The sequence below is a fragment of the Rhinolophus hipposideros genome, assembly GCF_964194185.1.
Source record: "Rhinolophus hipposideros genome assembly, chromosome: 11".
NCBI lineage: Eukaryota > Metazoa > Chordata > Mammalia > Chiroptera > Rhinolophidae > Rhinolophus > Rhinolophus hipposideros.
The window spans coordinates 83,800,566-83,816,302 of NC_138057.1; positions in this window are offsets into that span (position 1 = coordinate 83,800,566).

The window sequence follows — 15,737 nt, forward strand, 5'->3', positions numbered from 1 at the left end:
AAAATATATTTTGATACCCTACGCATTTCTTGAAAACAAACATTATTTCCTTACATTTTAAATGAAAATCCATAACCTTCAGAGCCTTAATTTTTACTGACAACTAAAAGCAAGTATCCAATATTTCCATTATCAAATCCATAAACACATTTTGCAACCTTTAGAAGTAAAGGTTTTGTTAGCAATATATCTACCAATTTTTTAAAATTATATTTTAAAGAAAATTAAAAAACACATTTACTGACATCGTAAGTTACCTTTCAGATTTCCTGTGACAAGAAACCAAAAAGTAGGTGAACTCAGACTCATCCAATAATTAATATTTCAGCCTTTTATTTTGAAATACCTAGATATTCAATAGGTTTTATCATTTAACAGAGATTAGTAAAACCGAAATCTTTTTTTAATAGGTTTTTTTTTTTTTAGTTGAGGAATATTGTGGAACAGTGTTTTTTTCCAAGGCCCATTGCTACAAGTGAAGTCGTTTTCAATGTAGTTGTGGAGGGCTCAGCTCAGCTCCAGGTCAAGTCATGCTTTCAATCCAGTTGTGGAGGCCGCAGCTCACTGGCCCACGGGGGAATGAAACCAGCGACCTTGTTGCTATGAGCACTGTGCTCCAACCACTGAGCCAACCAGTCGCCCAGAACTGAAATCTTAAGTTACCAACAGATGCTGAGAAACCTCGTCCAAACATCCACACTATATTATTACTGAAAAGTTTTATCTGTCAACATATTATTAGTTCTTAACTCTAGGAGATTTAAAAGGTAATTATTACCCAAGCTATTTTTGGACAAATTTTGTGACGGAGATAACATTATTTTTGCAAACCCAGGCAAAAGACACCAAATTTAATGTTAACCTAAAAAACCATATCTAGCTAAAAGTTAAACTAGACGTAGTATCCAATATTTTCTTAGATCACCTGATCATGAAAAGTACTTGAGTTAGTTTTTATTATTTAAATTTATAAGTGCTTAATCTTTTTTTAAGCCAATCAGTTATAAACTGGCAATACATCTGGAGTCAAAGACATTATATATAAAACATACAAACACACATATCACAGATCATATACATATGAACAGAATTATTAACAATTGCAGAGAGGTCCTAAGATCTTAGTTACTCCTAACATTTCAAAGAGGCTGCAACAAGGGGTGGGAGGTCTGGCTTGAGAATTAGCCGCTTGGTTTTAAAAGTGTTTTTTCCTTCAGTTCCTTCAGCCTCAGCATTCTTGTTTATTAGTGGATTAGGACATGGGTGGAGTCTCCTTTTTTCTGAACTATCAGTTTAGTTCCATTCTTTTCAGAGTCTATCATAAAGGCATAAGGAATTTCACCCTATTTCTCAGACCTCTAACAGAAGAATTACAGTTGCAAAATAGTAATTTAATGAACTATTGAGCAACCAGCACTCTCCAGAATCTAGTGCATACATTGGCCAAACAGCACTGTAATAGAACATTAATTTCTTTGTCGTCAATGGCTTATAGCTGTACTTCTGCCAGTGTCCTAATATTTTACCCAATGGGCTCCAAACTGGGAGTGAAACCTTAGATCCCATGTTTGAGCTTGAACAAATACACACACACACACACACACACACACACACACACACACACACACACACACACACAGATCCAAGTATTTCCTGAATCAGACAGACAAAAACCAGAAAACCTAACTTTGGATCCAAATACCAAAACCAAAACCTGGCCAGGCACCAAACTGGGACGCGACGTCGTCTAACTCCATATACACGGTCCATTGACCATCAGACAATCGGCCAGTGAGCGAATACCAAAAACCAAGTGTGGCCCTAAGGCCACCCAATGCCCAAAGACTGAACCCAAGCGCGGTGGCTTTCACAGTGCAGACCACAGGCGTGCTTCCCAGCCCAGAGGAAGCCTGCGCCCAGAGCCCTTACTGGTGGGGGTATTATGCTTTGTTGGATGTTGCAACCTCACCTATTGACTCCAATGGGTCGGTATCACCCCCACATGGCCCTCAAAGAGGAGCCCCAGATGTTGAGTGTAAAGTCCTCTGGCTGAGCATACCAGAGCCACCCCGATTTCCAAACCAGAAATTAGAGGCAGGAACCAGAGCCAACACTTATTCTATCCCCACTACAGAAAAGGCGTCCATGACAGGCAGGCCCTGGCACAAACCCCACCTCCATGAGCAAAATATCTCAGCAGAGCTCGGTCCTGCGCCAAGGAATATGCCCAGTCCCAGGCAGCCCCTGAGACCCTCCGCAAGCCAACACTTACCGCAGGAGCCCCGAGGCTGTCCCATCTGGGTCGCCAGATACTGAAACTGGTAGCAAACGAGTCCGGGGCTCGTGTTGCCTGTGTCTCTCAGCTAATAGACTGACACAGGAGTTGGGTCAAAGAATAAGTATTTATTATCAGAGCACCGGTGGTCTGAGAAGGCCGTGGGTTAACACCTCCAAAAACTGCCTTAACATTCTCAGACCAGCCTTGGATATTTATGGGGAAATCTGGGCATTCCTCCAGAAGCTATGTGATGGTTCCGGGGGTCTGCATGCAGGCTTCCCTTTGGCGATGTGGCTCTCCAATGTGTTCACCAACCCAGGAGCAGTGACCTGGAAAGAATGCTAGGCCTTAAAGATTGTAATCGGCAAGCACAGGGGCACTGTGACTAGTAAGCAAGCCTAATTTTCAGGGTAATTATCTAAAGCATGTAACTGGGAGAGAGGGATCTCCTAAGCTCAGGAACAGGGGACATTCCAAGCGCAAACCGCCAGGAGGGGATTTGTCATCTGTTAAGGGAGAAGTGAGGCCTCTTTTGTGGGTGTCCCAATCGGGCCATGTTTCAGAGAGACTACAGAGTCCTGCAGTGTCCAGACCGCAGCATCCTGGGGCAGTTGGGGAAGCAGGGGGCCTAAAGTCATATATGAAAGACCTGGGAAAACAGTGCAGAGTCAGCCAAGGACACCTCAAGAGATCCCAAATCCATAGGCCACGCACTCAGTTGGCAACTGTGGGCTGGCAGCAGCTCAGCACCCCACAACCCACACTGTCCTTCTGTTTCTGTCCCTGTCTGTCCTTCTCCTTCTGCCTCTGTCAGCATCTGTCTTTGACTAGGTTCAAGATATTCATGAAACATCTGCTTTGTCACTCCCCCCTGCAGTGACCACTTTGAAGCCCCTAAGGGACTTTATCTCATCCCTAGCTCGGGATGCCTTATTTACCATTTCTATCTCCACACCTTTCCTGTACCTGGGGTCTCTGACTCTCTCCCGTGTGTGGGGTTCTCCTATGTATGTATTAAATCTGCTTATTTTCTCTGGCTAATCTGTCTCATGTCTATTTGATTATCAGAGCAGCCAAAAGGAACTTGATGGTAGAGTTTCTTCCTCCTTCACATAAGCAAGTAATCAGATAGTTAACAAAAGGTGAGATTTGGGAGAATATCTACATCACTGCATCCTAAAATAAGATTCAACAATTAATTTATAAACTAACTTACTATTAGTGATACAGGTTAGCTAGCATCCCTAGGTAGACAGGGAGGTCCCTGGTGGAATAAACAAAAGACAGCCATATCCTAAAACTCCAGGTTTTGAAATCACTCCTTCGCTTCAGGACATAATATAACAAGGCTTTGAGATTAATCATAAAATTCCTTTTGGCCTGACAAATGGAGCAGATCTGATAGATAAGAGTGGGTTACTTTCCTAATTCCTTTAGGATGGGCCAGCAGAACAAACCTGGTAGACAAATTTTATCAGAAGGCATTAGAAGGCGCCAGTTCCCTTCTTCACACAAGTTCCCTTCTTCAAACAGCTCCCCTTCCCCAAACAGGCAAGAGAAGATATAAAAGTAAGGGCTTTTGCCTCAATCACTGGGACACCCCCATTAGGGAACCCCTCCCACGCGGGAGCTCTGACTCTTTGCTTTCAATAAACTATCCTCTTTTTAAAACTCTCCTGGGTCCGTGTTTTCATTCTTGGGTCTCACTAGACACGATCCCGGCCCACACCCAGAAACTGCCGGCAGATCCAACATCATCTACATCATTTGGGGACTCGCAGGAAAATATTCCTCCATCTTAGGACTGAGTGATTAGACCAATGAAATATAGAACAATTTACCAATTTCACTTCTGGATGTGAAACTTTCATACAGTTTCAAAGGTGGGAAAGAAGAGGACTAAAACTTGCCTTTGGGACTATTGATTTATAGCTGGTTGTTAAGAAACAAGACTCAGAAAGAACCTTTGACCCACCCCACAGCCATTTCTTGCTGAAGAGATTCTGATGGAAAAACCTGGTTTAGGAAGGGAAACTTGGCATAAATTCTTTAGCATAAGGCGGGAAGATGCCCAGTGGATACTGCTGACCACTGTCCCCCTGTATCCCATTATTTTCTGGGTTGCAACAATTTACCTTCCATGAGTGTGCCACTCTTCATAAATTATCTGCAAAGCACCCAATCTCACTTACCTCACTGACTTTGGAATTTTCAAGAGTATGTGAATTCCTCATGCGCATATATTAAAATTTGATGTATGTCATTAATCTGAATTTGTTCATTTGATGATTAGCTCAGCTAGAAGAAGTTGTTACCATAGGCAGAGAGAACAGTGCCTTGGAGAGAGGGGAGGAAAGGAATGAAGATGTGAGGCAAAACAAGGGAAAGAGAGGAGATGAAATTATTCCTAAGAAATGGTGCAGCTGCAGCTAACTGTAGTGGGTTACAACACTATTAGCATTCCTGGCAGGGGAGGCAGGCTGTGGTGGGATCCCAGGCTCTGGCCCCGGCGCTGGGGCTGAAGGGGCCTTGGGGACTCCACTCCAGGTGCAGCATTTGCAGGAGGAGCTGAACACCAGGCTCCTGGGGCAGCTTTCCCGGAACAGGCTGCCCCCCTGCACAGCTGTGGTAGCTGGACCTGTCCGGTGGGTTGGAGTATAGTCCCTCAGCTTTTCCCTGGCATGAGGGGTCTTGTCCAAGGCTGGGGCCACTCTCAGGTCCAGAGTGCTGGCCTGGTGTGGGAACTCCAGTCTCGTGGGGGCCTAAAGGCATATATGGAAGACCTGGGAACACAGTGCAGAGTCAGCCAAGGACACCCCAAGAGATCCCAAACCCACAGGTCACGCACACAGTCAGCAACCGTGGGCTGGCAGCAGCTCAGCACCCACACCCCACATTCTTTGTCTATTTCTGCCCCTGTCTGACCTCCTTTAGTCTCTGTCAACATCTGTCTGTCTGACCAGGTTCAAGATAGTCATGAAACATCTGCTCTTGTCATCACCCTGCAGTGACCCTTTCAGGCCCCCAAGGGACCTTACTTCATCCCTAGCTTGGCATGTCTTAGCTGCATATGTTCCCTTTCTATCTCCCTACCAATCCTGTATGTGGGGTCTCTGACTCTCTCCTGTGTGCAGGGTTCCCATGTGTATGTATTAAATCTGCTTGTTTTCTCTTGGCTAATCTGTCTCACATCTATCTGATTATTAGAACAGCCAAAAGAACCTTGAGGGTAGAAGACAGTTTGTTCCTTCCCTGCACCTAAGCAAGTCATCAGGTAGTTAATAAAAGGTGAAATTTAGGATTGTTCTACATCACTGCATCATGAAATAAGATCCAACAATTTAACTAAACTAACTTATTCTCCGGATTGAATGATTAGATCAATGAAATATGGAACAATCTACCAATTTAACTTCTGGATGTGAAACTTATTCAAGTTACAAAGGTGGGAATGAAGAGGACCAAAAGTTTTGTCTTTGTGCACATTGACGTGAAGCTCGCCGTTAGGGAACAGCCTTTGACCCTCCCCATTTCCCGTCTAAGAGATTCAGATGGAAAGACCTGGTTTAGGGAGGGAACCTTGGCATAAACTTTTTAGCCTAAGGCGGGAAGACGCCCAGTGGAGCCTGCTGACCACCCTTCCCCCATGACCCATTAGTTTCTGGGTAGTCTAACAATTTACCTCCCGAGAGTGTGCCACTCTTCCTAAATTACCTGCAAAGCACCCAACCTGATCTCGCTGCCTTTGGAATTTTTACACATATGTGAATTCCCCATGCACATATGTTAAAATTCTATTTTACCTTAATCTGATTGTATTAATTTTATGATCAGCTCAGCTAGAAAAACTCATACAATAGGCAGAGAGAACAGGGCCACGGGGAGAGGGGGCAGGAAAGGGAGATGTGAGAGGAAACAAAGAAAACAGAAATGCAATAATTCTGAAGAAAAAGTGCAGCTACAGCTAATTGTGATGGATTGTAACAGTATCAGAATTGAAGGCAGGGAAAAATTCCTACGAAAAGGTACAGCTATAGCTAATTGTAATTGGCCATAACACTATTAGCATTTCAGGCAGGGAAATTCTCCACCCCTTTGACAGTTCCTACAAGGGAATCCCTCCTCCAGGTGGGAAGGAGGCGTCAACAAAGACAGGCCCTGGGAACGCCCCAGAAACGCCCAGAGATCTCCTGTGACGGCACCTTGAATATTTCCCGCCCTCATTCAGATATAATCCTAACTTTTCTTTGTTTCAGTGGCTCTCCTGGTGGTCTTGTGCACTCCTGCATTTTGGAAATATATTTTCTTTCTTTTAGTAAATCCTTGGCCTGCTTGCCTTCGTTCATGATGCATTGTTCCTGTGTCCTGGAATGCCTTCCTGTGGTGATACAAGGACCTGATCTCCTCTAACACACAAGATGAGAGGAAAAAAATCTTTTTAAAGCCCCCACAGTATTGGGGAGCCTGCGAGGAGAATTACTGGCCGGGGCACTGCTGGCTCCTGGAAACCGCTGCAGCTGGGAGGTCAAGGACATGCAGGCAGAGGTAAGCGGTGTTTTTGTTCACCCTGTCATCTTTCCTGGTCTATTTCTGTGGGGTTGGGGACAATCTAGAAGTGCTGCATGTCTTTTTCCTCTATTCTACATGTAGATTGGCAGGAAAAACTGTTTGTGAAGCTAGCTTCTTGGGAGCAGCGACTCACAGGTTTTCTTTATTGATTCTTTCCTCTCAGAAGTGGTCATTTTTTCCTGTGTCTGTGTCTTGTGCCATTTGTAATCAAAAGAAAATACCAAGGGGAGAGGATGGTGGTAGATGATGGTAAAGGGGATCAAACATATGGTGATGGAAGGAGAACTGACTCTGGGTGGTGAACACACAATGTGATTTATAGATGATGTAATACAGAATTGTACACCTGAAATCTACGTAACTTTACTAACAATTGTCACCCCAATAAACTGTAATTTAAAAAAAGAGAGAGAAAATACCAAAGGAACAGAAAGCCTTTGGCTTCCTCAGTTAAGCTAGTAAAAGGGATTTTTGGTTTGAGGAGCTATTAAAATCCTATCATCAGTAGGCAGACCATGGCTCCTTTGAATTGGAAAAACTTCAAATTTTGAAAATACATTGAAGAACTTTCATGATAAACAGCTGTTTTATTGGAACCTAGAGGAAGAACACGTGTAACACAAACGAATTCAAGGCAATTTAACTTTTGAATAAGTTCTTCAGCTTGTTGGGTCTTAAAAATGCTAATGTCAACACTAGGTTTAAAAAAGGCAGAAGGGAAAATCAAGAGATGTGCAACATTTTTTTTTTATTAATTTTATTGGGGTGACAATTGTTAGTAAATTTACATAGATTTCAGGTGTACAATTCTGTATTACATCGTCTATAAATCCCATTGTGTGTTCACCACCCAGAGTCAGTTCTCCTTCCATCACCATATATTTGATCCCCTTTACCCTCATCACCCACCCCCCACCCCGCAACTTTTTAAAAACTGTATTTCGATCTAACATTATGAGAATTGGTGTGTTGGAACAAGTTTTAAGGAATGTGATAACTGATCAGAAACTTGACCAAAACGGAAGCTGCTTTTCAGTCTGATAGAAATTAGAGTCTCAGCATCTCCCCCAGGTCCTCTGCCAAGCAGATCAGAAATGTAAACACAGCCCACAACTGCCTGAGGCCATAGAGCTGAGCAAAGGAAAAGAAATTGCAAAAGGGGCACTTTTAACAATACGAGCGTCCCTCCTGCAGCCTGGCTCCCCTTTTCCCTGCCTCCTTAAAGACTGAAGCACAAATAAAACCCTGAGCACAGTTCCCTTAGCAGAAGACAGGAAGACTCCATGCAGGAGCCTCACAAAACTTTACCTGCCACGGGTGTTCAGCTTTTCCTGAATTACCTGTAAATCTCCCATTTTTACATCTAAAATCTGAGTCCACTCTCACCCTTGACTAAAATGTCATATTTACCTGATGTCTCCTCGCTGTCTTTGGAAATTTCATGGTTATGTGAATTCTAGGTGCGCATGTATTACAATTCCTGGTCTCTGTCTGTGGCGTTGGGTAGAAGTTAGAAGGAGTGCGAGGCTTTTGTCTCTTTTCTGAATTTAGATTGGCAAAAAAAATATTTGTGCAGCTAACTTTTTGCACCTACAGACTTAATAGTTTTCTATATTCTTTCCTCCCAGAGATGTTCGTTTTTTCTTGTGTCTGTGTCTTGCGTGTCGTTTGTCCTAAGAAGGAACTACCACGGGGACAGAACACAGGCACAGGCTACCGTAAGTCTGTCGTTGGAGCCGGCCCCACAGGCTGGGGAGTTAAGGGGCTCTCTCCAGACCGAAGTCTGCAGAGTCTGTGTCCCCAGAGTTTGGCTTTGTGACCAAGGAAGTTAATCCTCTCTGGTCCCTACCATCCTCCAGGTGCACTTACTCCATTGCACCTGGTGGCCAGTGGGATAAGCTGGGGTTCCCAGTGCGCCTCTGCCTGGCTGTGCCAGCTCCCAGGGGAGTGTGTCCTGAGGGGCCTCTGCCCATAAGGGGCATATATCCCCCCAGCCTTCCTTACCCATTAGTGCTGGACAGATCCCGGTCCAGTAGCACCTCCCTGGGGCCACAAATTAGTGGGTTTGGGGCTGGAGGTGCCTCACCTTATGTGGGAGATTTATACATGATGAAATACAGAATTGTACACCTGAAACCTATGTAACTTTACTAACAATTGATGGGGAGACACCCTGTCCACCCCACCATCCCTACTGCCTGTGTGACGAAGGTCTCTGACTGTCTTTGGGGTGACCCTTTGGCTCTGGGAGGGCTGCTTCCTCTGCACTCTGTGTGGAGGGGCCTCTGGCTTCCTGGCCTGAGCTGTAAAGAGGCTGCTTGGTGTCTCACTATTTAGTCCTCACTGTCCACGGACAGACAATGAATCCCGGAATGGGAAACGCATCTACATTTAAATCCTGTTACAGACCTCTTGTGACAACCAGTTATTTTCTTGGTAAACTACCTTGTCTACATGTCTTTGGTATGGAAATATTGGAATTTTGGTTCCAGTTCTCTATAGTTATACTAATTCTGTCAATTTGTGATCTCTGTGTGAAACCAGTTTGTGTTTGGTAAGATGTTATGTATCTGTGGATGGTTTTACTAGATTGTAATATTTGATTGGTTTTAACAAATTAAATGCTTATATAAATTATACTATAAATTAAATTATATTAAATGCGAATCAAATACAAACTAACCTAAATGGTTTTAAGGATCAGATAATGTGGTGAAGTATTTGACAGTAAAGCTGGTTTTAGTTTGGGTTTATCACATAGTCATATCTTTGAAAGTTATTAACAAAAAATATATTTTAACTGGGCTTCTAAAAATAAGTTTGTTACCTGTGTCATAAAATGTATCAAGAAAATAGCTACGCTAATAATTGATTTTGACATCTCAAATTTTAAGCTGATATATAAAATAGATACAATGAAAATAAAAGATATTTATGTAAACTTTTTAGTGATAATTATATTGTACATAATCATTGAAAAGGTTTTCTACATGTGTTTGGTATGGAAATATTGGATTTTGGTTCGAGTTTGGTTTCGAGTTTGAGTTCGGGATGTTCAGTTTCAGGTTCGGGTTCGAGTTCGTGTATGGATTGCTCGAGTATGTGTTCGGGTTGTTCGAGTTCGTTTTCGGGTTCAGGAGGTTCGGGTTGGGGTGGGATTAGGGTTCAGGTTGTTCGGGTTCAGGATCGGATTGCTCGGGTACGAGTTCGGGTTCGAATCGTTCGAGTTTGCGTTCGGGTTGTTCAGGTTCGGGTTCGGCTTCGAGTTCGGGTTCGAGTTCGGGTTCGTGTTCGAGTTCGGGTTCGAGTTCGAGTTCGTGTTCGAGTTCAAGTTCGGGTTCGAGTTCAAGTTCGGGTTCGAGTTCGTGTTCGTGTTCGAGTTCGGGTTCGAGTTCGTGTTCGAGTTCGAGTTCGGGTTCGAGTTCGGGTTCGAGTTCGGGTTCGAGTTTGTGTTCGAGTTTGTGTTCGAGTTTGAGTTCGGGTTCGAGTTCGAGTTTGTGTTCGGGTTCGAGTTCGGGTTCGAGTTCGAGTTCGAGTTCAGCTTCGAGTTTGTGTTCAAGTTCGGGTTCGAGTTCGAGTTCGAGTTCGGGTTCGAGTTCGAGTTCGAGTTCGAGTTCAGGTTCGAGTTTGTGTTCGAGTTCGGGTTCGAGTTCGAGTTCGGGTTCGAGTTCGAGTTCGAGTTCGAGTTCAGGTTCGAGTTTGTGTTCGAGTTCGGGTTCGAGTTCGAGTTTGAGTTCGAGTTCGAGTTCGGGTTCGAGTTCGGGTTCGGGTTCGAGTTTGTGTTCGAGTTTGTGTTCGAGTTCGAGTTCGGGTTCGAGTTCGGGTTCGAGTTTGTGTTCGAGTTTGTGTTCGAGTTTGTGTTCGAGTTCGAGTTCGGGTTCGAGTTCGGGTTCGAGTTCGGGTTCGAGTTTGAGTTCGAGTTCGGGTTCGAGTTCGGGTTCGAGTTTGAGTTCGAGTTCGAGTTCGGGTTCGAGTTCGGGTTCGAGTTCGGGTTCGAGTTTGAGTTTGAGTTCGAGTTCGGGTTCGAGTTTCGAGTTCGAGTTTGTGTTCGAGTTCGAGTTCGGGTTCGAGTTCGGGTTCGAGTTTGAGTTTGAGTTCGAGTTCGGGTTCGAGTTTGAGTTTGAGTTCGAGTTCGAGTTCGGGTTCGAGTTCGGGTTCGAGTTCGGGTTCGAGTTTGAGTTTGAGTTCGAGTTCGAGTTCGGGTTCGAGTTTCGAGTTCGAGTTTGTGTTCGAGTTCGAGTTCGGGTTCGAGTTCGGGTTCGAGTTCAGGTTCGAGTTTGTGTTCGACTTTGAGCTCCGGTTCGAGTTCGTGTTCGAGTTCGAGTTTGTGTTCGAGTTCGAGTTCGGGTTCGAGTTCGAGTTTGTGTTCGAGTTCAGGTTCGAGTTTGTGTTCGACTTTGAGCTCCGGTTCGAGTTCGTGTTCGAGTTCGAGTTTGTGTTCGAGTTCGGGTTCGAGTTCGGGTTCGAGTTCAGGTTCGAGTTTGTGTTCGAGTTTTGAGTTTGAGTTCGAGTTCGAGTTCGGGTTCGAGTTTCGAGTTCGAGTTTGTGTTCGAGTTCGGGTTCGAGTTCGAGTTCGGGTTCGAGTTCGGGTTCGAGTTCAGGTTCGAGTTTGTGTTCGACTTTGAGCTCCGGTTCGAGTTCGTGTTCGAGTTCGAGTTTGTGTTCGAGTTCGAGTTTGTGTTCGAGTTCGAGTTTGTGTTCGAGTTCGAGTTCGGGTTCGAGTTCGAGTTTGTGTTCGAGTTCGAGTTCGGTTTCTAGTTCGGGTTCGAGTTCAGGTTCGAGTTTGTGTTCGACTTTGAGCTCCGGTTCGAGTTCGTGTTCGAGTTCGAGTTTGTGTTCGAGTTCGAGTTCGGGTTCGAGTTCGAGTTTGTGTTCGAGTTCGAGTTCGGTTTCGAGTTCGGGTTCAAGTTTGTGTTCGAGTTCGGGTTCGGGTTCGGGTTTGAGTTTGTGTTCGTGTTCGAGTTCGAGTTCGGGTTCGAGTTTGTGTTCGAGTTCGAGTTCGGGTTCGAGTTCGGGTTCAAGTTTGTGTTCGAGTTCGGGTTCGGGTTCGGGTTTGAGTTTGTGTTCGTGTTCGAGTTCGAGTTCGGGTTCGAGTTCGGGTGGGGTCATTCGAGTTCCGGTTCGAGTTCGGGTTCGAGTTTGGGTTCGAGTTTGGGTTATGATTGTTCGAGTTGATTATTACATCAGTCAGAAGTCTGGAGGTAGAGGAAAGTCTTTCTCCCCCACATAAGCAGGTAATCAGGTGTTTAATAAAAGGTGAAATATGGGAGTGTATCTACATCAATGGATCCTGAAATAAGATTGGACAATTTAACCAAACTAAGTTATTGTCAGGACTGAATGATTAGATCAATTTTTTAAGCCCCCACAGTATTGGGGAGCCTGCGAGGAGAATTACTGGCCGGGGCACTGCTAGATCCTGGAAATCGCTGCTGCTGAGAGCTCGGGGATGTCTGTTGGCATAGTAAGCGATGTTTTTGTTCACCCTGTCTGCCTTCCTGGTCTATTTCTGCGGGGTTTGGGAGGATTTAGAAGTGCTGCATGTCGTTTTCCCCTCCTCTACATGTAGACTGGCAGGAAAATATGTTTGTGAAGCTAGCTTCTTGGGAGTAGCGACTAACACGTTTTCTTTATTGAATCTCTCTTCCCAGAGGTGTTCATTTTTTGTATCTATGTCTCTTGTGTCCTTTGTTGTAACAAGGAAATACCACAGGGACAGAAAGCCTTTGGCTTCTTTGGTTAAGCTGTGAAAAGTCTTATCGGTTCGAGTAGCTATTAAAATCCTATCTTCAGTGGTCAGACTATGGATCCTTTGAATTCGAAAAACTTCTAAATTGAAAAATGTGTCAGAGAACTCTTAGGACAAAGAGCTGATTGATTGGTCTCTAGAGAAACACCCCATTTTCAATACAAATGAATACAAGGAAATTTAACTATTCTTAATGTTTTCAATGAGTATTTAGCTTCTTGAGTTACATCAGATGCTAATATCAATATTAGGTTTAAAAAAGGCAGAAGGGAAAATCAAGAGATGTGCAAATGTTAAAAACTTTTCTGGAGATTTAAGATTTAGAGAACTGTTATGTTGAAACACGTTTTAAAGGATTTAATAACCAATCAGAAACTTCACAAAAAATGGAAGCTGATTTCTCAGTCTGATAGAAATGATAAAGTCTCACCATCACCCCGCGGCCCTCTGCGGAGTAGATGTGAAATGTAAATAGAGCTCACAACTGCCCCAGGCCCCCTGAGGTAAAACAAAAGCGGCAGTTTTAACAACACAAGCCTCCCTCATCCAGCCTGGCTCCCCTTTTCCTGCCTCATTAAAGACTATGAAGCATGAATAAAAGCCTGAGCGCAATCCCCTTAGCAGAAGACAGGAAGACTCCATGCTGGAGCCTCACCAAATTTACCTGCCACGTGTGTTCAGCTTTTCCTGAATTACCTGTAAATCTCCCATTCTTCATCAAAAATCTAAGAGCCCACTCCCACCCTTGTCTAAAATGTCATATTTACCTGATTTCTTCTTACTGTCTTTGGAAATGTCATGCTTATGTGAATTCTACGTGCATATGTATTACAATTCCTGGTGTCTGTCTGCAGTAGGGTAGAAGTTTTAAGGGGTGCGAGGCTTTTCTGTCTTCTGATTTTAGGTTGGCAGAAACAAAATACCTGTGAACTTCTTTCACCTAGAGACTCTAGGGTTTTTATTCTGTCCTCCCACAGATGTTCACTTTTTCCTGTGTCTGCGTCTTTCGTGTCGTTTGCCCTAAGAAGGAACTACCACGGGTACAGAACACAGGCACAGGCTCCCTTAAGCCTGTCGTTGTAGCCAGCCCCACAGGCTGGGAGTTAAGCATTTCTCTCCAAACTGGAGTCTGTGGAGACAAACTTTGCTCTGGGTCCCTGTCTAGAAACTGCTGGAGGTTTTCCTTTCCTTCTCATTCTGTGTCCCAGGAGCTTGGCTTTGTGACCAAGGAAGCTAATCCTCTCCGGTCCCCACCATCGACCAGGTGCACTTACTCCATTGTGCCTGGTGGTCAGTGTGATAAGCTGGGGTTCCCAGTGCGCCTCTGCCTGGCTGTGCCAGCTCCCAGGGGAGTGTGTCCAGAGGGGCCTCTGCCCATAAGGGGCATCTGTCCCTCTAACCTTCCTCATCTGTTAGTGCTGGAAACTTGGTATAAAGCTAAATGGTTTCTCAAGTCACACCTTTTGGTCAAGTAGCTCAACTGAGAATACAGGTAGGGAGTTATTTAAATATGAAACACAACAAAAGAAGTCTGAATACTCAGAATCTTTGCTTATGTCTTAAAGTATCTAATAATACGTAGATGACAAAATATTGCTATTAAGTGTTTTTGTCATTTATTTCATTTGTATAGTAAGCATATTGAGAAAAATCTCCAATTATTGGATTGTAATTTATATAGTTACACTTAAAAACTAATATTTCTAGTGTTTAAATTCTGGTGATGGAGCATTCTTAAAAGTGTCTTTCTGGGGATGCACACTTAGCTCACTTGGTTAGAACGTGGGGCTGAGAACACCAAGGTGGTCTGTTTTGTCCCCACACGGGCCACTGTGAGCTGCACCCTCCCTAAAAAACAAAAAAAAAGAAAAAGAAAAAAATAGAAAAAAAGTCCTTCTGTGTTTTGTAAAATAAAGCTGTAAATGACAATGATAAAGAAGTTAAATGTGTATGTTAAAAAAAATCACCTGACTTGGACGGACGGGTTTATTTCTGGGCCCTCAATACTATTCTGTTGATCTCTATGTATATTTCTATACCCGTGTCACCCTGTTTTCCTTACTGTGGCTGTGTACTAAGAATTACGTTTGGGAAGGGTGAGCCTCAACTTGATTTAGTTTTTAAAGATTGTTATGGCTCTTTTTTCCCGTGGAAATTTGCTGTGAATATTAGGATCACCTCGTGCATTTTCCCACAAAGGCCTTGGGGCCTTTTCACAGGAATGACACTGAATCCGTACATCGCACAGCATCTGTTCTGTTGCCTCTGAACAATTTCCATCTCCAGGGGATGGCCTCCGTTTATTTATGTAGGTTTTCTTTAATTTTAATTTCTTTCAGCAAAGAAAGACATTGTTTTGTAATTTGCAGTGTAGAAGCCTTGCACTTTGATTAGAAGTATTCCTGCGTATTTTATCAAAGTTCATGTTATTTAAAATGGAGTAGTTTTCTTAAACTCCTTTTGAGATTATTCTTGGTAGTGTATACAAATAAAACAGATTTCTGTGTGTTGATATTTTGTCATTTAACTATGATATGGAACATAATTACATCTCTATAAGGGATACAGATATGTATATTCTGTTTTTGTGACCTACTTCTGATTTGACTGTTTGGGGGCTATTAGTGTCCCACGGGGCTAGGGTTGGGGCTGAGGTGGAGTGTGGTGCTGAGTTAGGGGTTAAGGCTAAGATTGTGGGTTACAGTTTGGTTATGGTTTATGTGTATTGTTTATGGCTACATATATGTTACATGGTTTATGTGATTGTTATGGATCCTGTTTATGGTTTATGGCTGTGCTCTTGGTTATGTTTTATGGATTAAGGCTTATGGTTATAGTCATGGTTTACGGATATGGTTCATAGTCTGTAGCATTGGTTTCTCGTTATAGTTTAGTATTGTGGTGAGGGTTTAGGTTATGCTTTATAGAAATGGTTATGGTTTGTGGTTGTAAGGTTTTCAGAGTTTATGTTAAGGTTTAGATTTATGCTTAGGTCTAAGGGTTTAGTGTTTAGGTTTTAAGGGTTAGGTTTTATGTTTGAGGTTAGGGGTTAGGGTTAGGGCTCAGCGATGTGGAATCTGTTGCTTTCCCGCCCCAGCATCTGTTCTCTGGTCCAAGTCCAGAACCTCAGCTTCCAGGGAA